The following is a 27,471-nucleotide window of genomic DNA, read 5'->3' as shown; positions in this document are numbered from 1 at the left end:
TTACTTGTTATATGGGCAGGAAGGGAGTTCCAGATTTTAGAGATGTAGTGGCTGTAGACGGATTTACCTGCCTCGTTGTTAAGTTTGGTTACCTTAAGGAGGGTGTTGGGTGCTTGATCTTAAGGATCTGGTAGTGGTGTAGGGTTGAAGTAGTTGTAGGGCTGGGGTGTTGTCTGAGTGATGTAATAATTTGTGTGCGCATGATAGTTGATTGAATTGAAGTATTAGCGGGAGTCCTAACCAATTGAGTTTTTTGAGGCATTCGCAATGGTGTGTTCTAGGGGGTAATACTGTGGCAAATTTAGCTATCTTATTATAACAGCTGTCAAGTTTGTTTAGGTCAGTTTTTCGGAGATTGGTAAGCACAGGGGAGGCATAAAGTAAGGTGGATAGCAGGTGTGTCCCGGCTATAGTAATTTTGGAGTGGTTGGAGAGAAATTGTTTGTTGCAATAGAGTTGACCCAGTTTTTTATGAACTTTTTTATGGTCTGAGAAATGTGTATGTTAAATCTAAGGTGATTGTCAATTTCCAAGCCTAGCAGTTTGGCGTGATTGGTAGGGATGATGGTGGTATTGCTGTGCGAGGAGATTGTAAAGCTATATGGGGGGGTAAAGATCTGTGGAGGCTGAAGAGGAGTAATTTTGTTTTAGCTGGGTTAAGAATGAGGTTTTGGTTGGTGATCCAAGTTTTGGCTAGGGAAAATCATTCTTGTGTTTGGGAGAGGAGGAGGTCTAGGGTGTTGGCTGCGCATATTATGGTGGTATCATCTGCATATTGGACTATTGAGGCTTTGGGAATGTTGGATGGGATATTATTAGTAAATAGGGTGAAGAGCAGTGGACCCAGGATGGTGCCTTTGGGAACCCCTAGGAAGACAGGCAATAAGGGAGAGAGTTGATTTTGCCATTTTACAGCTTGCTGCCTACCATCTAGATAGCTCTCAAACCAGGAAATAGCAGAGATGCTAAGGTTTAGGGTGGATAGTGAGTGAAGCAGTTTTTCATGGTTGACCATGTCAAATGATTTGGATAAATCTAAGAGTGTAGCAGATACGAGCAGTTTGTTATTTCTGTGGTTATTGACAGTGTTAGTAAATGATGTAAGCGTGGTGGTGCTGTGGATGGGTCTGAAACTGTGTCGCTATTTGGATAGCAGTTTGTTTTCTAGGAGGTACTTCATCAATTGCATGTGAATAACTCTCTAGAGAAGTTTTGATAGGGGGGATAGTATAGCTATAGGGCGATAGTTACTGAGTTCGAGAGAGCTACCCCCTTTGTGCAGTGGAGTTATATGAGATATTTTGCAAAGCTGGGGTACTGTGCACTCAGAGATAGATCTGTTTATTAGAATGGAGACAGGATAGGCTATAGCTTCAGTGGCTAGTTGAAGGTATTCTATTGGTAATTTATTGGCGGCTGTGGCGGTTGGTTTAAGTTTTAGGAGTAGTTTTTTGTATTATCTTGGTTGGTACTGGGTTGAAGCTGAAATTGGGGTAATTGCTATTTGTTTCAAGTGGAAAGGGTATTTTTGTTGGAGTGGGGTTGCTGGGGCTTAGTTGGTTGTTAGCTAGGGTTTGGACAGTTTCTGTGAAGAATTTGTTAAACTGTGTGGGGATATTGTCTTGGTTATTCACTATTTTAGGAGTGGGAGCGGATGTCTTCCCTGGTTGTAATACAGAGTTGACTGCTGCCCAGAATTTGTTGGGGTTGTTTATGTGTTTATTCTGTATATTTTGGTAGTAGGAGGATTTTGTCTGTTTTGATAATTTTTTTTGCCTTTGTTGCATAGTTCAAGGTATTTTTGTTTATCTAATTGGGATTTGTTTTTACAATAGTTTGTCCAGGCTTTGTTTCTATTTTTGAGGAATGTTTTAGTATCTAAAGTTAGCCAGGGGGCATGTTTAGTTGTGATTCTTGTGGTTCTGTGGGGACAATGATGGTTAAGTATGTTTGTGAAGGTAGTATTGAAGTATAGTACTGCTTCATCGAGGGCTATGTTTTTAGGTGGGTCCAGTTATAATTTTCTAGGTCATTGTTAAAGTTGAATAGGTTAAAATGTTTTTTGTTCCTAATTTCACGCACAGTTACTTGGGTCAGTTGGGGAGTTTTACTTTGTAGTAGAAATGTAGCTTGGTGGTAGTTGCTGAGGGTGTCTGGCAGACACCCAGCTTGGGATATTTGGGAAGGATGGGATACAAGTATCCAGTCTAGTATAGCTTGATGTTTGGTTCTCTTGTCTGTTCTAGTAGGGGGAAGTTATAAGTTGGGTTAGTCCATGTAAGTTAATGTGGGAGAGAGGGTTTTGACTGGAGCAGTTGTGCCAGTCAATATTAAGGTCACCTAATAGGATGTTTTCTTGGGGGAGGGACTAAGATATCCAGTCTAGGAGTTTTTCTGTAATGGGAATATTGTTGCCTGGAGGTATATAGCATCCTATAATATTGATGTATTTATTTGGGTGAAGTTTTAGTTTAGTGAGGGTGATTTCAACATTTTCTAGGTCTGGGGTTGTGATGTCTAGTTTTTCTAGGATGAGGTGATTTTTGTATAGTATGGCTACTTCCCCCACCCCTTTTTCTTTGTCGCTATGGATTATATTGTAGCCTGGTGCTGTGATTTAATTATCATGGAGTTATGGTTTAAGCCAGGTCTCAGTCAGTATCACAATATCTGGATGATAAAAGAAGAGTAAGGCATGGAGGTCATGGCCTTTGTTTGAGATACTTCTAACATTTAAATTTATGATGAGGAGTGAGTTTTTGCATCTGTGGAGCAGTTTATTATTCAGGTTGGAGATTAGTGTGTCTGGATTTAGTGGGCCTGGGTTGGGATGTATGTCACCACAGCATATGAGTGTTGTTTGCAGGTGTAAATACAGTCTGAATAGCTTATTGATGGTTTTTATGTGCTTTAGAGTAGTATGGGATTGTCTGTGTGATGGGTGTATCTTGTGTATGAGGTGGTGGATAAGGGTGGTATGGTAGAGGCATGAAGTAGAGTATAAGGCTTGGGGTTTGGAGTGCTGAGGGATATAACTTTTTTGGGGATGATTAGGCTGTAATTAAATTGAGTTTCATAGCTGGTAATGGAGGTTAGCAGTATTAGGGAAGAGATACAAATGGTATATAGTAAGAGTTGCGGATGTGAGGGTTTTGATAGTGGAATCATGATTTAGTTTAGTTAGGTTAGTAAGAGGTGTTATAGAAAGAGGGTAGGGTGGGGGTGTTGAAGAGTGTTAATAGAAGGTGCAATTAGGGCTAATTGGATGGTTGATGTGATAGGTTGGAGTGGTGTTATTGTGGTGGGAGTGGTGAAGTGTGGGTGTGGTATACAGGTACAAAGGTAATTGATGTGGGGGTGGGAGTGGGGGTAGGGTAGGGGAGTGGAGTGAGCCCAAGTGCAGTGGGCACCAACCGAGCCTCCTGTGCTTTCCAAAAAAAAATCAATCAATCAGGATTAGCTTGTGCTTTCTACCAGGCAGGTCAGTTCCTTACAATATTTAACTGATAATGTTGACAAATGGACTTTCTAATGGTTTATTTCTGTTACACAGCGACGTTGGGAACAGTACTGCAATTTGTGCTGGCTTGCTTTAGGTATGGATTAGGATAAGAACAGAGAATGCTTGAGGAGATTTTGTAGGAATAAGACTTTTAAATTTGGGACTAGTCAGTTTATAAGGTTGGATGTCTTAGGTTTTGCTGCCATCTAGTGGCTAAAGTGGGGAAGCATGTGCCCCAACGGTGGATAACTCTAAGTTAGAAGGGTGAGTTTATACACGGGTAGTACGAATTGTCCGTGCGGTTGTGCAAGCCAGTGGTAAAGATTACATATATATAATAATACATTAAGAAGTAATGAAACCTACACTTCACAATTTCTTTAGAGTATAGGTGTCCTTGCAGACAGAGGGAGGTTATGAGGTATTTTCAGGTCAGGACAGGTAGAAGGATTTGGGTTCAGTTCAACAGGAGAATGTCAGCTTCTTTTCTGTGGCTTTTGTTAGCTGTAAGAGAGGAAAATTACATTAGGAGATGGCTACACCACTAGTAAAGTATTTTGAGTGAAGTAATTCTTACTGAGACTGGGCTACACCATGGTCACTTGGAGGTCTGTGGGTTTGAGCAGGTGACACTAATTCCTAGTGATGGACATCCAAGCATACCAGATATGTAACAGATGTTGCTGAGCTATCTATGTTTTAACAGTTGTTCACCCACCCAACAGTATGTGTTCTATATTTAATATGGGAACAAACAGTCAAAACAGTTGTAAATGCAGGGTATTACTAAACAATGCCTGACAACCTAATCAAATTCTCTGCCTTGCACTTTGCTAGGTCTTAGCCTAATCATTCAGAGCAGTCCTTTTGCAGTCTAGCTTAAACACTATGCTAGCATGAAATAAAGATGAACCTTACACAATTAATATAGTGACAACAATGTTTTTAACACATTAGAAGAGCAGCTGATAAAGTAAATACTATTTTTAGTATTTTAGTGAGAGTAGGATAAGGTCTTATCAATATCAGCACTGTGGGCATTTTTTTTTGTAATATTAGTAATTCTGCTACTGACTAAATGGTATTAATGTATATTTGTGTTTGTTGGATGGATGGATAATGTCTGCATTGCTTTGGTACAGATGTTTTGTGATGGGATTGTTTGCTATACTGTGTGAGAGAATGTATATGTTATGAAGGATACTGTAATAGTGCAGGATTGTAATTCAGCAGGGACTGGGAATATGCCCTTTTCCTGATGTTGTGCAATGTGGGATCTGGTATATATAGTTAACAATGGAAAAAGGGGTCACAGCCCTCTCCATGGGGGGGTTAAGGAGACTTACTCCCTGCAAAAAACTTCATTGGTGTGTGTGTGTGTGTGTGTGTGTGTGTGTGTGTGTGTGTGTGTGTGTGTGTGTGTGTGTGTATGTGTGTGTGTGTGTGTGTGTGCACATGAGTCTGTGGGTGTGTGGTGCAGGTCTAGTTTTGGTACTTTATGTTTTCACTGAAAGGTACTGACATAAAAAACAAAAATCTTTTTTGTAAGGGAGAAAGTCCCCACTGCACACCCCACACCCCCTGCTAATGATATATTCATAGGTTCATAGGTAGGTACTAGGCTACTGGCTCTAGGGCCTATATAAGCCTAGCCAAAAAGGTACCCTGGCTTTCACCACCCAAGAAAATTATTTTCTGGTTGCCCTGTCGAGCAGAGCCACAGAAGTGATCCCCAGGGGGAATTTCCTATTTCCCATCCAATCATCAAGATTTTTCTTGAAGAGTGCTAATGAGGAGCTTTGTTTAATATAGATAGGTAGTTTGTTCCAGAGTATGGGAAGTCTATGGGACAGGACTCTATCCCTCCAGCATGTTCTGTTTATTGTGGTGACAAGGTTTAGGTTCCTAGAGCATGTAGCTTGGAAGAATTGGGATTTCTTTAAATGGAGCATGTGCAACAGCTCTGGGTTTGACATAGCTTTGTATGTTAGGCAGAGATCACCTCTGAGACGGTGATATGCAATGGAGTAAAGTTGGAGTTTTTTGAGAAGGTCTGCATAGGGCATCTGTTTGAGGCCGGTAATCCTCTTTGTGAGGTATTTCTGCGGCCTTTCCAGTTGTTGTAGATGTCTTGTGAGGTACATACCAAAAGGAGCATTGTCCTCTATAATGGGTCTAATGAGTGACGAGTAGAGGGGAACAATGACCTCTTTTTTCCTGGATGAGAAACCTTTTGTGATGAGGTGTGCCACGTAGAAGGATTTCCTGACTACTGTGGCGATGTGAATATCAAAGGAGAGACTACTGTCCACCTGTGTCCCAAGGTCTCTTATCATACTTTCAGTGTTAAGTAGACTACATATGTGGTAGTTCATGGTACAGAGTTTTTACCAAAGGGGATGACAATGCACTTTTTGGCATTGAGCTTGAGGTCATGGCTTTAACACCAGACATGTCTCAGGGAGGCCCTTTTGTAGGATGTCCACATCGTTAGGAGTTTCGATTATGGCTCCTAGTTTGCAGTCATCTGTGAACTTCATCAGCCAAAGACATTCTGTGTTAGCCTGTACTTCAGAGAAGTAGATACCAAACAGGAGAGGACTCAGGACTGAACCCTGTGGTACTCTACTTGTCACTGGTCTGAAGTCGGATTTGGAGTCTGCTACTTTCACAGTGTGAGTTCTGTCAGTGAGCCGGTTGGCGACCCATCTTGTGACATAGGGATTTATACCTAGTTTTTGTGAGTTTATCTATAATTCCAGAGTGGAGGATGGTGTCGAAAGCCTTGGCAAGATCTAGATAGGCTGTGTGAACCACCTTACCCTTGTCTATGGCGACTGCTTCAAAGAAGTTTATCAGGTTTAGGAGACATGATCTGCCTTTTACAAATCTGAACTGGGTGGGGTCCAGTGTTTGGAGATTACCAATGTCTTTGTTTATAAGTTCCATGATGGTATGTTCCATGGCCTTGCAGACCAGGCTCGTCAGGCTAATGGGGTGGTAGTTACCGGGGTCTGTGGTGGCTACCCCTTCGTGGAGTGGGATAACCATCACTGTGCACCATTCAGTGGGCACAAAGCCTGAGGTGTGGCTATGACTGAACATAGTACTTAGGTGGGGTGCCACTTTGTTCTGTTGTTCATGTTGAAAGCAGCCTGGGATGTTGTCAGGTCCCATGGATGCTGTGTTCTTGGCTTTGGAGAATGTGGTTTTTACCTCTGCAGCCATGATTACAGGAACTTTGCATTCTTCCGGTATAGAGATGGGCCCTTTAGGGGGTGGGAGGGGGTAAAGTTAGCACTGAACCTATCTGCCAGGATGTTGGAAATATCAGTTGGTTCTGTATATTTAGTGACATTTTGCAGCAACTCAGAGCAGATCTGAGTGTTGCCATTGAGATTCTTGACATAGCTATAGAATGCTTTGCGGTTGTCTTTAGAATCAGTGGCGATTTTGTTTTCATAACTAACTTTGGAGGATTTTATGAGGGATCTCAGCTTCTTACTGAGGCTGACCAGGGAGTTCCTCCAATCATGGGATTTTACTCTTTTTTACAACAGTTTCTTTCTTCTGTTGTAGAGTTGTTTATGGCAGGGGACCACCAGATTGTCTTCCTTTTTTTGGAGGATAGCATTTTGGTTCTGTTAGGGATAGCACTATCCATGCACTCCTGTAAGTGCTTATAAAGTGCATTTGTATAGGAGTCAACAGTTGTACCTCTATTGCCCATCTGCATGGGTGTCGTGAAGTTTGCCACTTCTGTCTTAACTTTTTTATGATGGTTTCCCTAATGGGGGTTGGGGGCGGGATGTGGATGTCTAGGGTGATTAGTTTGTGGTCAGATCTGACCAACAAGGAATTAATCTCTGGTGTGGAACACCGGTCATCCATGTTGGTAGTGACCAGGTCTAGGACATTGCTGCCCCTGGTGGGAGTGTGGATAAGTTGATCCAAGGCATTGGAATCTATGAATTCCAGAAAACGTTGAGCAAAAGAGTTGGTACATGAGTAGTTTTCCCAGTTAATGGTGGGGTAGTTGAAATCGCCCATTATTAGGGTTTTGGATTGTACCCTAACATTTTCCAGTGTATCAAGAAATGAGGAGTGGGAATCCTGGGGCATGGTGGGGGGTCTGTAGCAAGCTACAATTTTGATTGCGGTCTTGCCCAAAGTTAGTTGCACTTAGATAATCTCGGATGCGTTATGCTGAGCAACTTGCCTGGAGGTGTGGGTATCCCTAATGAATATGGACATGCCTCCGCCTTTAGTGTTTCGGTCCAGGTTAGGTGGTCGAAAGGTTTGGTATGGGTTATAGCCTGGTAATGCAGGGGTGCTCTCTGGAGCCTTGAACCAGGTCTCTATCACTGCACAGATGTCAGAAGTTGATGTTCTCCATCTTAAGGAGTGCCTCGAGTGTGTGCATTTTGAGGTTTAGACCTCTAGCATTGAGTAGCATTACCCTCAGATTTTGCTTGCTTGTGCCTGTTACAGTGGTGAATTTGTCATTTGAACTGTGCCTAAAAAAGGCACTATAGGGGTGGCAAGAGCCTTAGCCAGTATCCAGAATCCCAAGGGCGACAGGTGCAGGCCATCTCTGGCAAAGCATTGTGGTCTGTCGATCACGTCATTCCAGGCAGACAGATACTGGATCCCCTTAGAATGATACCAGAAGCTTAGCCAATTGTTGAAGTCAGTCATTTTGTCCTTGTACTGTGGTATCATCCTGGGTAATGGCAGGATGCTACTCAGGGCTAGGCTCATACCTGCCTGGGCTACAAGATCAGAGAGCACCTCCATGTCTCTTTTCAGGTAGTCCCGGGAGGTACATCTCAGGTCATTCACACCAACATAGACAATGACAGTCATATTTGTACTTGTGGAGTGAACTGAGTGCATGCATTATGTGGCAGATCCTGGCTCCCAACAGGCAGCTGACAGTAACTTTTTCCTTGTTTATCCTGGTGAGTGGAACATCAGTGTGCCTGACTATAGAGTCACCTATGACTAGAGTGTTGGGTACATTGTTATGCCTTATGGGCTGTGATTGAGTGGCACACTGAGTTTGTGGGCTATGTCTCATTTGGGTTGTGTCGGGGGGTGAAGGTTGCTTGCATTTCTGCTTTGGAGGTCTCTGCTGCTTCAGCAGATTTTTATTGAGAGCCTCCATGAATGTGGGTGTGTGTTTTGTGTTTCTATGTGTGTGCTTTGGTGGTGTAGATTTTGAGGGATTATGAGGTGAGTGTGGTGTGGTGCAAGTGTTTACCTTCTCCTCTTGACTGTTTAGTCCAGTCTTGGGTAAAGAGAGCTTTACTTCCAAGCTCTGAGATTGCACTACAGCAGGGAAAAAGGAAATACCCCAATTCCCACTGTATCTCAATCTTGGACCAATGTTTGATCAGCTAATTTTTGATTGGTCATGCCAGGAGTTTTTTGGGGGTTTGACAAGTTGTCATTTGAATCCAAATCTCCCATTTTCACAGCTGCAGCAGAGTCTGTTACTACAGGCACCTCAGACTTTGCTTGAAGTGGAGTGTCTCTGGGAGCAAAAGTGCAGGGGCCTTGGAATAAAAAAGACAGACCAAAACACATAAACGTAAAAGAGATGTTGGCAGTCAAAATGCTCTCAGTTCTTTCAATCATCTTTCATCCCAAGGGCCATTACAAGTGATTACAACATCATTATAGTGATGTGGTACATAAACAATCAGGGGTGCTCTAGATCTTACCCTCTGTGCAGATTAGCTATGGTAGCATGGGAGATAACAATTCAGCACCATCTTACTCTACATGCATCTTGTATCCCATCAGAGCAAATTGTTGTGGTAGATAAGTTAAGCAGTACAAGGACAGACCCTCATGAATGGAAACTGAGTAAGTGGGTCTTCCAAGATTTCATCTAGCTGCAGGAAACACCTCAGGAGAATCTTTCCACCTTCTTTCGCAACAAACAACTGGCATAATTATGCTCCAGGATTCATTGAAGCAGGCCTGGTGAACAGATGCATTTTCATTTTCTTGGACAGGGATGATCTTGTATATTGTTTTATCCCTTCCACTGATGTTTGCGTCTTTCAGCTTTTCCCGGTTAGGGGTCGCCACAGTGGAACTCCAGTCCACTAATGTTTGGTAGTTGATTTTTACGTGCCGAGTTACCAGCCCTGATGCACAATCTTCAACAAAGGTACGCCCATTCACGCATGTCTCCACGCAGAAGACACTCTAGCTGAGAATCGAACCGGACAATGTCTTACTGTGAGGCGACAACTCTACCGCAGCACCACCACCGCAGAATACTTTAGCCTTTCCACTGATACCTACGGTTATTTTGAAGATTCAGAAGAACTCTCCAAAAATAATTGTGGTGACTCCCTTCTGACCTAGGCAACTGTGGTTTTCCTTCATTTTGAAAATGGCCAACAACAAAAATTAAAACCAGGTTTAGGAGACATGATCTGCCTTTTACAAACCCGAACTGGGTGGGATCCAGAGTTTGGAGATTACCAATGTCTTTGTTTATAATTTCCATGATGATATGTTCCATGGCCTTGCAGACCAGGCTCGTCAGGCTAATGGGGCAGTAGTTACCGGGATCTGTGGTGTCTCCCCCTTTGTGGAGTGGGATAACCATCACTGTGCGCCATTCAGTGGGTACAAAGCCTGAGATGAGGCTATGATTGAACATGGTACTTAGGTGGGGTGCCAGTTTGTTCTGTTGTTCATGTTGAAAGCAGCCTGGGATGTTGTTAGATTCTATGGATGCTGTGTTCTTGGCTTTGGAGAGTGTGTTTTTTACCTGTGCAGCCGTGATTACAGGAACTTTGCATTCTTCCGGTATAGAGATGGGCCCTTTGGGGGGGGGGGGTAAAGTTAGTACTGAACCCATCTGCCAGGATGTTGGCAATATCAGTTGGTTCTGTATATTTAGTGCCATTGTGCAGCAACTCAGGGCAGATCTGAGTGTTGCCATTGAGATTCTTGACATAGCTATAGAATGCTTTGCGGTTGTCTTTAGAATCAGTGGCAATTTTGTTTTCGTAACTAGCTTTGCAGGATTTTATGAGGGATCTCAGCTTCTTACTGGGATTTTACTCTTTTTTGCAACAGATTCTTTCTTCTGTTGTAGAGTTTGTTTATGGCAGGGGACCACCAGATTTCCGTCCTTTTTTGGAGGATAGCATCTTGGTTCTGTTAGAGATAGCACGATCCATGCACTCGTGTAAGTGCTTATAAAGTGCATTTGTGTAGGAATCAACAGTTGTACCTCTATTGTCCGTCTGCATGGGTGTCGTGAAGTTTGCCACTTCTGTCTTAAGAAGCATAAAGTTGGCTTTGGAGAACGTTTTTACAGTGGTTTCCATAATGGGGGATGGGGCAGGAAGTGGATGGCTAGGGTGATTAGTTTGTGGTCGGATCTGACCAACGAGGAATTGACCTCTGGTGTGGAACACTGGTCACCCGTGTTGGTAATGACCAGGTCTAGGATATTGCTGCCCCTGGTGGGAGTGTGGATAAGTTGATCCAAGGCATTGAAATTTATGAATTCCAGAAAACGTTGAGCAAAAGAGTTGGTACATGAGTAGTTTTCCCAGTTAATGGTGGGGTAGTTGAAATCACCCATTATTAGGGTTTTGGATTGTACCGTAATATTTTCCAGTGTATCAAGAAATGAGGAGTGGGAATCCTGGGGCATGGTGGGGGGTCTGTAGCAAGCTACAAGTTGGATTGCTGTCTTGCCCAGAGTTAGTTGCACTTAGATAATCTCAGATGCATTATGCTGAGCAACTAGCCTGGAGGTGTGGATACCCTTAATGAATATGGACAAGCCTCCGCTTTTAGTGTTTTGGTCCAGGTTAGGTGGACGAAAGGTTTGGTATGGGTTATAGCCTGGTAATGCAGGGGTGCTCTCTGGAGCCTTGAACCAGGTCTGTGTCACTGCACAGATGTCAGATGTCGATGTTCTCCATTTTAAGGAGTGCCTCGAGTGTGTGCATTTTGAGGTTTAGACTTCTAACATTGAGTAGCATTGCCCTCAGATTTTGCTTGCTTGTACCTTTTATGGTGGTGAATTTGTCATTTGAACTGTGCCTGAAAAAGGCACTATAGGGGTGGCAAGAGCCTTAGCCATTATCTGGAATCTCAAGGGTGACAGGTGCAGGCCATCTCTGGCAAAGCATTGTGGCCTGTCAATCACATCATCCCAGGCAGACAGATACTGGATCCCCTTAGAATGACACCAGAAGCTTAGCCAATTGTTGAAGTCAATCATTTTGTCCTTGTACTGTGGCATCATTCTGGGTGATGGCAGGATGCTACTCAGGGCTAGGGCCATACCTGCCTGGGCTACAAGATCAGAGAGCTCCTCCATGTATCTTTTCAGGTAGTCCTGGGAGGTACATCTCAGGTCTTCACACCAACATGGACAATGACAGAGTCATATTTGAACTTGTGGAGTGAACTGAGTGCATGCATTATGTGGCAGATCCTGGCACCCAACAGGCAGCTGACAGTAACTTTCTCCTTGTTTAGCCTGGTGAGTGGAACATCAGTGTGCCTGACTATAGAGTTACCTATGACTAGAGTGTTGGGTATGTTGTTATGCCTTATGGGCTGTGATTGAGTGGCACACTGAGTTTGTGGGCTATGTGTCATTTGGGTTGTGTCGGTGGGTGAAGGCTGCTTGCTTTTCTGCTTTGGAGGTCTCTGTTGCTTCAGCAGATTTTTATTGAGAGCCTCAGCGAATGTAGGTGTGTGTTTTGTGTTTCTATGTGTGTGCTTTTGTGGTGTAGGTTTTGAGGGACTATGTGATGAGTGTGGTGTGGTGCAAGTGTTTACCTTCTCCTCTTGACTGTCTAGTCCAGTCTTGGGTGAAGAGAGCTTTACTTCCAAGCCCTGAGACTGCACTACAGCAGGGAAAAGGGAAATACCCCAATCCCCAATGTACCTCAATCTCGGACCAATGTTTGATCAGATAATTTTTGATCGGTCATGCCAGGAGTTTTTTTGGGTTTGACAAGTTGTCAATTGAATCCAAATCTCCCATTTTCACTTCCAGCTGCAGCATAGTCTGTAACTACAGGCACCTCAGACTTTGCTTGAAGTGGAGTATCTCTGGGAGCAAAAGTGCAGGGCCATTGGAATAAAAAAGACAGACCAAAACACATAAACATAAAAGAGATGTTGGCAGTCAAAATGCTCTCAATTCTTTCAATCATCTTTCATCCCAAGGGCCATTACAAGTGATTACAACATCATTATAGTGATGTGGTACATAAACAATCAGGGGTGCTCCACATCTTACCCTCTGTGCAGATTAGCTATGGTAGCATGGGGGATAACAATTCAGCACCATCTTAGTCTACATGCATATTGTATCCCATCAGAGCAAATTGTTGTGGTAGATAAGTTAAGCAGTACAAGGACACACCCCCATGAATGGAAACTGAGTAAGTGGGTCTTACAAGATTTTATCTAGATGCAGGGAACACCTCAGGAGAATCTTTCCACTTTCTTTCGCAACAAACAACTGGCATAATTATGCTCCCGGATTCATTGAAGCAGGCCTGGTGAACAGATGCATTTTCATTTTCTTGGACAGGGATGATCTTGTATATTGTCTTATCCCTTCCACTGATACCTAGAGTTATTTTGAAGATTCAGAAGAACTCTCCAAAGATAATTGTGGTGACTCCCTTCTGACCTAGGCAACTGTGGTTCTCCTTCATTTTGAAAATGGCCAACAACAAAAATTACCACAAGCTTCTGCACAGACTGGAACTATTCACACAATACAGACGTTGGTTGATACACCCCACCTTGCAACAACTTAGCTAACTGCCTCAATGATAAAGATTTAATACCTTTTAGGCACCTATTTCCTGAGGATATACGCCAGGTAGTAATGGAGTCTTTCCTGGTAAAACTCAAGGCCTGCAAAAGCTACAAGCACTGCTGGTGACTCCCTGCTGGGTGAGGAAAGTAAATCTATATTTTCTGTCTGTGAACTGATAAAACTGATAGAGCTGCTTTCTGTTTTACCTGCTCCATTTTGTTTTCTCTTTTATGAGGGTTGGGAGGGTGGCGTAATGGTTAAGGTGTTTGCCTTGCAAACACAAGGTGCAGGGTTTGAGTCTCACAAGGGATAATTGGCTAGGCTTAAAATGGCTTGCAAGGGCAGTTAGCTTAGTACTAATATATAAACCTATGAATCTATGAACCTATGAAATCTGCTTGGCCTGGTATCTTTGTTCTATGTGACTGGTAGATACTTAAATTACTTAGACTGTACATTTCACAAGTTTGTTCCCCATTGGTTAATTTATTTCTTCAGTGATACTTAAATACACTGTGAGTTTCTGAACCTTTTTTCTTTTCTGATAAGACTCAAAACCTGCAAAAACTACAGGCACTGTTGATGACTCCATTCTGGGTGAGGAAAGTAAATCTACATTTTTTTTTCTGTGAGTTGCTTAAACTGATAGAGCCACTTTCTGTTTTAACTTATCCATATTGTTTTCTATTTTAAGAAATCTGTCAAAGCAGTCCCAAAGTGAAGCAGGCTGTGCTAGTGCAATAAACTTGAATGTACACACACAATAATGTGGATAGAACAATTTAATAAATAAAAGATTGAGCACTTTTGTCCCTACACAAAGGACTTCATCAGAACATTAAAAATGAAACAAACACCACACATAAATAGCAACTTCAAAAGGATACATGACATTAAGCAACCAATCATAACCAAGAACACCAAGTTAAAAAATTAAAGTAACAGTAATTGAACAATAAAATCTTTAATGCAATAAATCAACAGAAACCTAGTCTAGACATATACAGAATTTTTTTTTGAAATATAACTAAAAGGGTAAAGGTTTCAACCAAGGCATCACATAATCTCCAACTACAATTTAGCTGCATGCGTTTTGAGAACACAATTAAGTGAAATATTATCATTTAAACCAGGGTGCTGGTCAGCTTCTAATCTAAGCTGCCAAAGAAGCTAACAGTACTTTAGTACATGCCTATATTAGGTATAAGTTGATTTATTGCATTAAAGATTCTATTGTTCAACTACTGTTACTTTAATTGTTCAACTGAGTGTTCCTGGATATGATTGGTTAGTTAATGCCATGTGTCCTTTTGAATTTGCTATTTAGGTGTGGTGTTTGTTTCATTTTAATGTTGTGATGAAGTCCTTTGTGTAGGGATGAAAACCCTCAATTTTTATCTATTAAATTGTTCAATCCACATTATTGTGTGTGTACATCCAGGTTTATGTGCACTAGCACAGCTTGCTTTTCTTTGGGACTGCCTTGAGAGTTTCTGGTTCCTTGGAGTTTTTCCTCAAGGTTTCTCTCTGTTTTTCTTCTTTTAAGAAATCTGCTTGGCCTGGTGGTTTTTTTTTTTTGTTCTACATGGTAGAGAAGACACTTAAATTACCTAGGCTGCGTATTTCACATGTTTTTTTTTTCATTTGTTAACTTGTTCATCTTTTAATACTTAAATACACAAAGAATTTCTGTGACTTTGTCTTTGCTGATATGAACCTAGGCCTGCAAAAAACTACAAAACACTGTTGATTATTCTTCTAATCCATCCTTTCTTTCCTTGATCAGCTTTTTAAACTTGGTGATTTTAAGCTGCCCACCCTTACTGTAAATTGAGCTTTAAAAGCTCCTCCCTTTCCACACTATTTTGAATTATTTATTTGCCTTTTCTTGTGTTTATTTAAAAAAAAAAGTGCATTGTGCCTCTGATTGTGTGTTATACTGATTTCTTGCTCTGAATTCATTACCTAGCTAGCTGTTGGACAAAGTGGTATATTTTTACACTCTAGCAAGCTCTTTGGTTTTACATCAACAGGACAATGGATTTTACATTTAGTGGCAGTGGGTGGTAGGCTGGTCTGTAGTTTTATTGGCTGGAGGGCTTATTAATCAGCTTACCTTGTTTTTAGTGCCTTTATAAATTGAGTGGCTCTTGACTAATTTCTACAAAACAAAGTGCTTTTATTGAATAATCATGTGTTTATACACTGTTTAACCTACTGTTATCTTGAATTACTTCTTGCCTTTCCTTAAATTTAAGTTTGTTTGTAGTAGCATTTTACTACAAGCACTCTTTTACTGTGCTTTTACATTAGGAGGGCTGGGATAATTCATCTAGTGACAGTAGGTGTTTATCTGGTCTATCCGAGTTGGGAAGCACACAAACGTGATCTACATGTAGTCATTTTATTGGCCAGAGGGCTCAGCAGTCAGTTTTTTGTATTTTCAGGGCTGGTATAAGTTTTGTACATTGCATGGAGCTGCTGAGTGTGTCAGTGCCCTGTACAGGTATAAACATCTGGAAACATTGCTTATTTTCATTATACTGTAAAAGTTTACTGTGCTATTTATTGTAGGGTTTTTTTGCACTTCTTTAAAGTTTTAAGTTGCATTTTTGAAATGCTGTTCTGCACTGAAATACATTGTATCTAGTGTTTCTTACCATTAGGCATCTGTTTAAGGTTCCTTAACACCCTGACTCCAAACCAGTCCTTTTAAATTAAAAGGATCAACGTCTGCACTTTTCTGGCAGGAGAGGGCTGATGTCACCTATATGAGCTGATAATTGCTGGTGGAAAGCTCATTGAGTACTTGCCTGATTGCACTTGGGGAATAGTTAATGTAAAACTTGCTTTTTTTTCTGATTGTATTGATGGCTCACATTTGCAAGAAGCTGTTCTTTGCACAGCAGCAATTACTGGTGCCTTCTATACACACAATCACCAGAAGTTGAAATTTGCCTATAAAAAACACCTAGGAACTTCACCTCAGTACCATGCTACTCTTGGGGCAACTAGTTTGCATGGTGAGCAGCATTTATGCATTTAGTTAGGGCTATTTAGGTCTACCTTACCTTATTATAGCACCCAGAATTATTGCTGCTCACAGAGCACTTGTTTTGGCACTGGACAGCATTGCTAGTTAGGTTAGCTGCAGATTACACCAAGTACTCATCCTTCCGTTGTCGAGCTACAAACACCCTGCACTCCTATCTATTTCAAGTACACATTAGGGGGTCTACTTCCAGTTGTCGTAAGCTGACAATATCGAGTCTGATATTGTAGGCACGACAATATCGAAAGTGAAGAACATTGTGCAAGTAAACGGAAATCTCCGTAAGGGGAGATTTCCATTTACCTCAGTGTAGTGCGGTCTCAGAGTTGGTATATTCAAGTAGGGTGGTGGGGGGGTGCAGCCCCCACATGGTGGATGCAGGGGGGCTTGCCCCCTACCTACGCCATTTAGTTTTTTTTTTTAAATTTGTTTTTCTTTTTACGTTATTCGATGTTTTACTTAATCGATCAATAAAGTTTGACCTTTATTGATTCAATTAAGTAAACTTTTGATAACATGATATAGATGCCACATTAGGACCTGCATCCATGGATGGGCACTTTTCTGCTATCTCTGCATCCAGCTTGGTGGACATGGTCATCCACAGGCAATGTAACAATTGCCTTATGTACACTGACAACTACATAATTCTCAAACGGACAAATACAGTACATGAGAGATGTAGCTATGCATTGACACTGGAGGCTAGACTCTCATATACAGACACAAAAAGCAGCAAACAGGTTGTCAGCGACTCACACACATCATTCACCACACCTGAATAGGACCACACACATAGACCCACATATGTGAAGGTGCTCACATGCAACTGACCCAAACCTCAAAGGCCTCTCGGGTGCAGCCCTCAGAATTCCCACATGCACACAAAGAAGACAATTCCCATCACAACACATAAAGCCACATCTCGTTGTGCCTCAACTACCAAGTCCAAAAGGCAAAATACTCCACAATTCAATATTCTGGTCATAGGAGACTCCATTGTGAGACACACTGATGTCCCTCTTACCAGGCTGGAAATGGGGATGTTACAGTTACCTGCCTGTCAGGGGCCAGGATTCAGCAGATCATACCCCTAAGTACGAGTATGACCCAGCATAGTCCATGTGGGCATGAGATATACCTCCTTGCACTATATGAAGAGAGACAAGATTGAGTTCTCAGAATATGTGTTACAGGCAGGTATGAGCCTGGCATTAAACAGCATTCTACAATCTCCAAGGATCATGAAAGAATACCAGCAGAAAATGATCAACTTTAACAATTGGCTTAGCTATAGCTGTCATTTCAAAGGAGTCCAATACTTGTCAGGCTTGGAGGACATGGTTGACAGGCCACACTTCTTTGCCAGAGATGGTCTTAACCTGTCACTTCTAGGATTTGGATATTGGTCAAAACATTATCCACCTCACAGTGCCTTTTTTGGACATTGCTACACAGACAAACCTTCCAAAATAACACATGATACTCAGGACAAGCTAAAGGTGCTACTGCTCTATGCTAGGAGTCTCAGAAAGAAACTGCACTCCCTGGAAGCTCGCCTCACCCTGGAGAATGCTGGCATATGTGCAGTTACTGAAACATGGTTCAAAGCCATGGAAAGCACTCCAGCAGTGCATGGCTATAATGACTTTCTTACATTCTGACCACCCAATGAACATGAAAGAACAAAAGACAGAGGTGTATCTAGCTACACAAAGGTTAAACACACCTCAAGGCTGGTCAAACAATATGACATGCTTGAGCTACTCCATGGCCAACAAACCATGGGAAAAATCCATTACCATATTCTTGCTAGGTATAGGTCCCCAACCATGAATCAGGAAACCCATACATCATACCTGACATTACTCAAATCACTCACCATCCAGCCCAATACCATACTCATGGGTGATTTTAACTCCCACTCCATTAATTGGGAGGCATACGTGACCACTAATATGCAGACCCAAAGATTTCTTGACCTTGAAAGTTTAAATGCCCTGGAGCAGCTAGTCTGCACTCCCACTAGGGAAACAAATATCCTAGATCTGGTATTCACAAATATGGCAGAGTGCTGCACACCCCTTCCCCAGTGATATCCACACTGGAAAGATCTGATCACAAAGTGGTCTCCCTTGAAATAAAGGTAAAACTAGTCCCTGATCTAATCCCAAAAACTGTAAGAACTTCTCTAAGGTAAATACCCCCCTATTAAGGGATGGCATAGCTAGTTTCCAAGTTCCCCCAATCCAGAAAACATAAAAACCTATGCAGAGGCATACACAAAAGCCTTATACAACTCTATAAATAACTGCATAGAAACAGCAGTACCAGACCAAAATAATCCCAGGTCAAACACAAAAACAAGCCAACGTGATGGACCCCTGGTATTAATAGGTTCTACAAGAAAAGAAAGAAAATCCTGTTGAGAAATAACAGGGAATGTGCACAACAGAGCCAAAAATCCCTCATTAGTCTAAACAAGTGAATCAGGGAACTAGTCAAGTCTCTGCAAGCAGACTTTGAGGTAAAAAAAGCCTCCAAAGCTAAGGATAACCATAAGGCATTTTTCAGTTATGTCCTCAATCTTAAGGGCAGCACCCAATAATGTGCTGAATTAGCTGTAGATGGTATCACCTATACTCAGCCAGTAAATATAGCAAATCTGCTGGCCAACAAATTCAGCTCATATTTCACCTCCCCATCACCCCCAGTTCTCCCCCAAGAGATATCCTCCATCACTCCATCGCCAATTATCACCAAAGAGCAGATTGCCACTGTGCTCTTTCTAAAGCTAAAATCATGGCTTCAGTGGGGTCTAACAATATATGTTACATCTTAAACAGGTTAAAACAGAACTAATCAGGCCCATTAGGATTTCTTTTTAACCACTACCTCTGGACTGGCTTTGTCCTGATGGAGTGGAGGACAGCAACAATCACCCCTCTGCATAAAGGAGGAACATCTACTGACCTGGGAAATTACAGAACCATAAGTGTGGCTAGTCTTATATACAGTATAAGGTCATGGCAAGAATAGTTATAGACCTGATAAATGACATAGGAAGCCTTAAAACACTGGACTGACCCAATACAGCTTTTTCAAGGGTAGGTCATGCCTACTCACTCTGGTGGATTTCTTTGAGAAAGTCACTAAGCCCATGGATGAAGTTAAAGCAGTACATACCACCTACCTCAACCTTGCCAAGGCATTTAACAAAATTCCGCGCTCAGGTATTATTGATAAACTCACAAAACTTGGCATGAATCCCTACATCACCAGATGGATATCCAATTGGTTCATGTTCAGGATACGTGGTTAAAGTGGGTGAATCCAGATCCAGCAAGAGACCATTTACTAGTGATGTGCCACAGGGCTCAGTACTGGGATCACTCCTGTTTGGAATATACTTCTCTAAAGTCAAGGCTGCTGTAGAAGGCCTCTGGATGACAAAGTCTGACAATGACTGCAAGTTGGGGTGCAATGATTAAATCCCCCAGTGATGCAGATATCCTTCAGGAGGGCCTTGATCAGACACATGATTGGTGCCAGAACCATGTCCTAAAGCTAAGTGCAAAAAATGCATTATCATACCCTTTGTGAAGTCAAATGCCACTGCAAAAAATGCATTATCATACCCTTTGTGAAGTCAAATGCCACTGCAAATTACAACATCAATAGCACACCCCTAAGAATAGACTCAAAGGTGAGAGATCTAGGTACACAGATAGATAGTAGCCTGAACTTTGACTGTCATGTGTCCACAGTTGTGAGGAAGTCCTTCTATGTGGCACAAGTTATATGTACAGATTTAGAATTCAGATCAAAGGAAATTATAGCCCTGCTGTACTCAGCCCTCATTAGACAAATAATTGAGTACAATGCACCATTTGGCATGTACTTGACTAGGCACTTACAGCAACTGGAGTGACCTCAGGGGTTCCTCACAAAGAAATACAGGGTGAAAACAAAAGCCCTATCCCTTTACTCTGTCTCTCATGGACTATTAAGGAGTGTCCCATGCCTGACCTATCAGGAACTCACAAATCCAGCCCTGATGGAGCTGCTACATATCAGCAAGTCAAACAGCATGAGGGTCACCCAATTTAGGGATCTAAACTTAGTTAGTGACTCAAACAAAATGAGCTGGAGATACCGCGTTGTGTCTCAGAGATTACCCATTCTTTGGAAAAGGCTTCCTATTCACATTAAGCAGACCCCTTCCCTGGTCCTCTCTAAATGCAGTTTGGATCAATAGATGGGGAATCACAGATTCACAACTGGGGTAGCACCTATGTCCCTTATGGACAGGGGCAATTTGTAAGATATTCAATGCATAGGAACAAATCGACATTATCCTTTTGCACCTATTGGCCATAGCTTGGCTAAACATGGGTTATATTGGCTAGGCTTGTATGGGCTGTTAAGCTGTTAGCCTAGTATCTGCTATGAACTATGAGCCAAATAAACCTGCAACTGGAAAATCATATACATATACATATACACATATATATATATATATATATATATATATATATATATATAGTTACTATCATTTCTGCGAATGACATTCTGTCAGCAGTTATGCTGCCGAAAAGCAGTTGTTCGCAAAATGAAAAGTGAGTTGGATAGTCGAACATACTTATGCGAATGCAGTAGTGCATTTGCATAGGTGTGTCTGCCTATATGTATGTGATCGCAGTACAGTGTAGATTGGAAATTCACCCATATCCCCACTGTAGTGTGATATCAGAGTTGGAATAAATTAGTAGGGTAGATGGGGGGCCCAGCCCCCCACAGGGGGTTGCAGGGGTGCTTGCCGCCCTGCAAAAATGTGATATGTCATATAGGAGTTTGATTTACATCAGCTCCTATATGGCTATTACGTCACATTTTTGGCAACAATGTTGACTCACATGTGTCGGTCATTTGGGGCGACATAGTGTACACTCGAAATGTTTAATTTCAGTTCATTATTTCGAACAGCAAATGTTTTGTCGTTCAAAATAAAGATAGTAAACCATATATATATATATATATATATATATATATATATATATATATATATATATATACATTATATATATATATATATATATATATATATATATATATATATATATATAAACATAAACATGCACACACACACACACGCACACACACATACACACACACACACACACACACACACACACACACACACACACACACACACACATATATATATATATATATATATATATATATATATATATATAAATACATACATTTGTATAGATACGGAAAACATTTTTAGTTGGTGCCATGATAAGAAGCAGGACCCTTTTAAGGCTAGTATTTCTCTGGTTCTTCAATATTTGTGTGAGTTATTATCCTCTGGCCTTTTTACACTTTGTCAATGTCCAGTTGTCAGCCATTTCAGCATGTCTGCTCATGGACCCCCACTTCAACTCATTCCAGTGTTAAAATGTTTTTGAAAGGGTGTCTGCATACCAATCCACATAGGAAACAGGAGGCTCCTCCTTGAGATTTTATCTTTGTTTTGAAAAAGTTAACTTTTGCTCCATTTCAACTAGTTCTTTTGGCAAATTTGAGGTTCATTACATGGAAAACAGTTTTATTGCTCTAACTTTTGCAAGAAGAGTGTCTGAGATGCAAACTCTCATGATGAGTCAGCCTTGTCTTCCTTTTCCACAACAGGCATGGTTTCCTTGAGAACTCATTCTTCATTTATGCCTAATGTTGTATCCAAGTTTACTTTAAGCCAAGTTATAAATCTCCATGTCTTCTTGCCGGAAATTAAAAATGAGGAAGAAAGGATTCTTCATACTCTGGAATTCCATAGTCATCTTAGATATTACCTTGACAGAACTAAAGCCTTCAGAAATTCAGATCAGTTATTCATTTCTTACTAAGATAAGGAAAATGAACAACCTGTATTAAAGTAGATTATTTCCAAATGGTTGTTCCATGCTATATCCTTTTCTTAAACCTACCATAAGAAGTAAAATACAGGCAGGGTCAAAGCACATTCCAGTAGGGGCTTGACTTCATCAGTGGCTTTTTTGAAAGAGTTTGATTCTAGAAGTATTCCAGAGGCAGCAACTTGGTCCTCTGTACATTATTTCACAAAGTACTACAAACTACACCAGATTTTTCTCCAGGGGCTCCTGGACCCGCGGCCTTCCTCCTCCAAGTCCATAAAAGCTATGATATTCTACCCATGTATTGGACAAAACTGCTAAATCCTTTTTAATAAACTGTTTTTACACTGGTGGTCTTTTCCGCCTTCTTTGGATATGGTGGCATCATACACTGGTGAGCTGTTTGGCTGGTTCTTAGTTCATTGATCGTTATGTCTTTACCAGATCCTTTGAGGAGTGGGAGTGGCCAGAGCAACCTGAATATGGAAAATTTATCTGCTAACAATAGACTGTTAACTCAGTTGGTCCAGGAGTTAAATCATAAAATTAGTGATGTGATCATCCCTACAAAATGATGAACGTGAGTTTAACAACGCTTCCTCCTATCTTATTACTACTGGACAAAGGGTGCTTCTTTAGCAGTTCCATTTAATAAAGAACCACATTACAACTTGAATATGGAAGGTAAAAAAACTTTCTGACTTGCTCAGTGTTGACCTAGACTTTAAATGTGGTGTTGGGTGTTCATTGAGACAACAAATGGGCAACAGGAAAATGTTCCTCGGGTAGACAGCAAATGGAGGTGTGACAGGGAAGAAATAGGTACTTGAGAACATATTTTCTAGGAGTGGGGTGGGTTGGTGGACTTTATGGATTCACTGTCAGATATGCTGGGTGGGCAGATTGGAGCAACGAGGGGAATGATTTTTGTGAACTATGATACAGAATCGGAATTGCCTAGGCATGGTAAGGCCTTGCTGTGTCTAATTATAATGGTGCCAAAAAAGCAATTACAAGAAAATAGAAATCAAAATCTAAACCAACTAAGTCAGAAGTAGTGAAAATAGTAATAGAGATAAAACAACTGGAACTGAGATCTTTAGAGCAGAGTAGGAGCAAACTACATAGGAAAAATGGGAATTGTGGGAACAATACATACAAGGGAGGAATGAGGTTTAAAAGGCAACAGGGCTCACATGAGCTATGTAATGTTTGACTGAAAATGATTGGAAAGATTGTAAGTGATCTATAATGTTTGCAACTGGGAGTGTGTCAGTATGGTTTGTGATGTAAAATGCTTCCAACTAGGATTGTTTTGGTGTGGTTTGCTTTCATTTCAGTATGGTTAATGAGGGAATTATACCAATATTACATGGTGATAGCATGAAAAAATGTGGGTGGACACTCATGCACACTCATGCACACACCTGCATACTTTTATACATTACTAGCTTACTTCATCCACTGTTTTCTGTATTTGTGTGTGTTTTTTCTACTAATTTTATTGTATAAACATGTTTTTGGGGCTTTAAACATGAAAACTATCATGATAGTTTTTTTTGTGCAAAGCACTGACATTTTTTTATGAGCTGTTAACTAACAGCTAACTGGCTGAAAACAATTTTAGTTAAAAGACTTTTTTATGTATAACTTTTTATGTATATGTTATGCTTTTCTTAATACCTGATCTTGGAATGTGGTAGTGTTTTCCTTAACTAGGATTTAGTTTGAGCTAATCAGTAGTAGCATGTAGGCGTGGGTACTTGCAAATCTGAAATGCACTTCTACAGCCCAGTTATTAAACAATATATACATTTCCACGGGTTCCTATCAGATAATTGAACTTCTGCATGTTTGAACCTCATATGGTCGAGACCATAAGTTCGAATTTGCAGAAGTTTGAGCATTTCAATGGAAATCTCTGTAAGGGGAGGTTTCCCTTTTGTTCAATGTGGTGCGATCTCGGAGTTGGTATATTTAAGTAGCTGGGGGTGTGAGGTGCTTACAACAGTTTATTTTGTTTTCTTTTCTTTTTGTTTTTTATCCATAGTCGAAGTTTTTTTAACTTCGAACAGGATGGTTCAAACATTCTGTGTTTGAAGTTATTAAACTTCGACTGTGATACAGACCCATTTTCCACATCTGCTTCTAAGTATATAAAAGCTGATATGTTTAACATTGTTAAAATATTTCTGATATTTGGAAATTATTGTGACTGAGCTCATTAACAAAGTTTTAAGACCATTATTTTCTCTGTTTTTTTTCCCTCAACATGGTGGTGGGGTTGGAACTAGACAGATACCTGTGCTTGTTCATTTTTTATTTCAGAATGTCTGCAGTTTCTGCTATGCAGCTTCCTACCTTGACCATGGTCAGCACAGGACCTTAGTTTGACTGCTTTACAATCTACTTCAACTTCAGGTCTCAGACTTTCCCATTTTTTTTTAATTTTTTCCCTTTGTCTCCAGATATTAAATCTGGTAGTCTTTATATTTTTTCTATGGTAGTATTTCTATCTCGGCTAATTTCTTTCTATCCCTTCCCTTATTTTGCATTGAGCCCTTAGTATAACTAATGTAGCTGAAGCAGTTAATTGCTTTTTAACCATCTTCCCTTTAAAGGTTGGGCCTGTGAGGGACTGCTTCACTACAATAGAGCAACCCTATTATCTAAAATTGCAAGATGACAATCCTCATAGTATTGGCTGCTGTGCTTTCATACTAGAATATTCACTGTTTAAGTAGTTCTCTCCCTTAGTCTACCTGGCTGAGGATACTGAGAACTGAACATTTTATATCTGAATCCTCATGTATGTAAAAATCTTCTGAATTCCTGAGTTTTATATTGTGGACCATTGTCAGATATGATAGCATCAATGTACTAATCATGTCTACACTTATTGACTTATGGTTATGTGGCTGTCAGTTTGATTACATCAGGGAATTTGGAATAATAATTCATAGATATATATATATATATATATATATATATATATATATGAATCCTTCGATCCCAAAGGATCATGGGTTTGCAACTCTATTGGTGTAATTCGAGCACCGTTTTCTGAGGCTGTGCAATCCATTTCAAGAGGATGGGCCTTCCCACACTCTGAGCAGCAGTAGGCAGATGTCCGTCTGGTATCACGAGCATGGATTTTATTATACACTACTCTCCTTGCCAAAGTGGTTATATATAAAGAATGTACAGGGCTTCTTTGAAACAGAACAAATCACTGCCCACTTGACTCCATGGATGATCTGGAAATAGGGTATGCTAGCATAGTTCCCTTTGGATTATTGCCATGGTATGCATTGTAGATGGCACAGCTCTGCATTATTTGGTCTATTTTTGTCTACATTCCTAGCTTTGTTGTTTCTTTGCACTTTATATGCCCAGATGTGATTGATGTACACTCTCAAACATCTGTCTTGTCAGTTGATTGAGAAATACAATTTTGTCAGTTTGAACAACAAGCGCTAACATAACTCATTTCTTCCTTAAAAGAAAAGTAAGACCGAATTTCCTGACCAATGATTTTTGTCCAGGCCCAACATCAATCTAATATCCAACTGTAACTACATTTCTAAGTTAATTTCAGCACATCTCTGAAGTTCTGTTATTGTTTTTCTTTCCTCACTGCTAACTGCAGAGTTACACAAAGAATCTCTAGTTTATATCGTTTTTATGTCCAATATTTTCTATATAAGCTGTGTAGTTCTTTGTCTTTTCTGCATTTTACCTTCAGATCTTACTTCTATTAAGTAGTGTCCTCTGCAATTCCACAAGTACCTTTTTCAAAGATGTTATGAATATGTTTTCCAAGGACTTATGGTCTGTTTCTTCCAAAACTTCTTTAATATGGACATATTCATAGAATTTCTCATTTCCCTGCATTACTACTAGCATGTATTATTTTGAGCAAAGCCCTTTGAGCATTTACAATTATTATTAACTCACTGGCAGTTGTATTCTGAATGACATCTTCTTTTAACACAACTGACTTATTGATATAAATTATTTTAATGTCAGTGTTTCACTAACCAGCTTCTGAGCATTTCATATTTATTTCCCCATTCATAGCTCCACTCCTAAATTATATGTTTCTATAACAACTTTTTAGGAGGCATCGTATCTCAAACATATTACATGCAAAATTTGTAAGATGCCACATCATTCCTGGAAACTTCTGTAATGCTTGCCTATCTTTTGGAATTGGCATCTGCACAACTGTTCTGACTTCTTCTATATCAGGCTTTAGTTCCTTAGGTAGAAGATGAGCTATGTATTTCAGATTTGTCAATTTATTTTACATTTTCTTTTATTTAACTTGAAATTATGCTGTAATAATCTATGCAGAAGCTGTATCAGTCTCTTGTCATGCTATTCTCATGTCGAGCCCCAAACTAACATATCATTAATTATGGTTGAAACAACTTCCAAGGTTTAATTTACTTGTGCAAACAGCAGTCTAAGTAGCCTGTACCTCACTAATGGCATATTAAATGTACACAATTCAAGTTTTCTTCGTTTAGTGTCATCTGCCAGAATCCATAATATGCATCAAATACAGAAAAGAACTTAGTATTTAGCATTCTTAGGATGACTTCTTTCATCCACAAGTAAAGGATAATGCTCTCTTTTAATTACTTTATTCAGATCATGCAAATCAGTGCTTTATTACTGTAACTATACTATCCAACCATTTTGTTGGATCAAATTGCCTTTTAATGACATCTAAGCTTCTCATTCATTTCAGTTCCTACTCATGTCAAGTCCTAAGATCTACTGGTACTTTACATGAACATAATCATGAAGGTCATCATTGCTGCAGCTCTGTACAGTATTCAATATATCTCTGTCACTGTATCACAGCTCCTAAATATGTAAATGAACATATTCTCTCTTTGCTTTCTCATTGTGAATTTGTACACAACACACACAACAAAAATATTGAATTTGTATTATAATTCTTAGCATTTCACAGCACAAAGAACCTAAAATTTTAAGTGCATTAATTTCTTTACATGCTATGAGTTAAATAGACTCATGTTCATCTTACTTCACAACCAGTAAGTTGCTCTTATCTCTGTTGTTTTGCCAATATGCTTCAAAGTATCATCAAACATAATATACTGAGCCACTTTGTCTGGTTTAATATGACATT

General features: G+C 40.4%; 1 protein-coding gene across 1 annotated transcript in view; it reads right to left on the bottom strand.

The window, feature by feature from the left end:
- The window catches only part of LOC122801319 (autoimmune regulator-like), a 452,484-nt gene that overhangs the window by 214,937 nt on the left and 210,076 nt on the right, over positions 1-27,471 (bottom strand). The window lies entirely within an intron of this gene.

This window comes from Protopterus annectens, chromosome 4.part1 (assembly GCF_019279795.1).
Source record: "Protopterus annectens isolate FY-2018-M chromosome 4.part1, PAN1.0, whole genome shotgun sequence".
In the NCBI taxonomy this organism is placed as follows: Eukaryota; Metazoa; Chordata; order Ceratodontiformes; family Protopteridae; genus Protopterus; species Protopterus annectens.
Note: the sequence above shows the minus strand (reverse complement) of the source record. Positions and strands in the feature narration are given on the sequence as shown.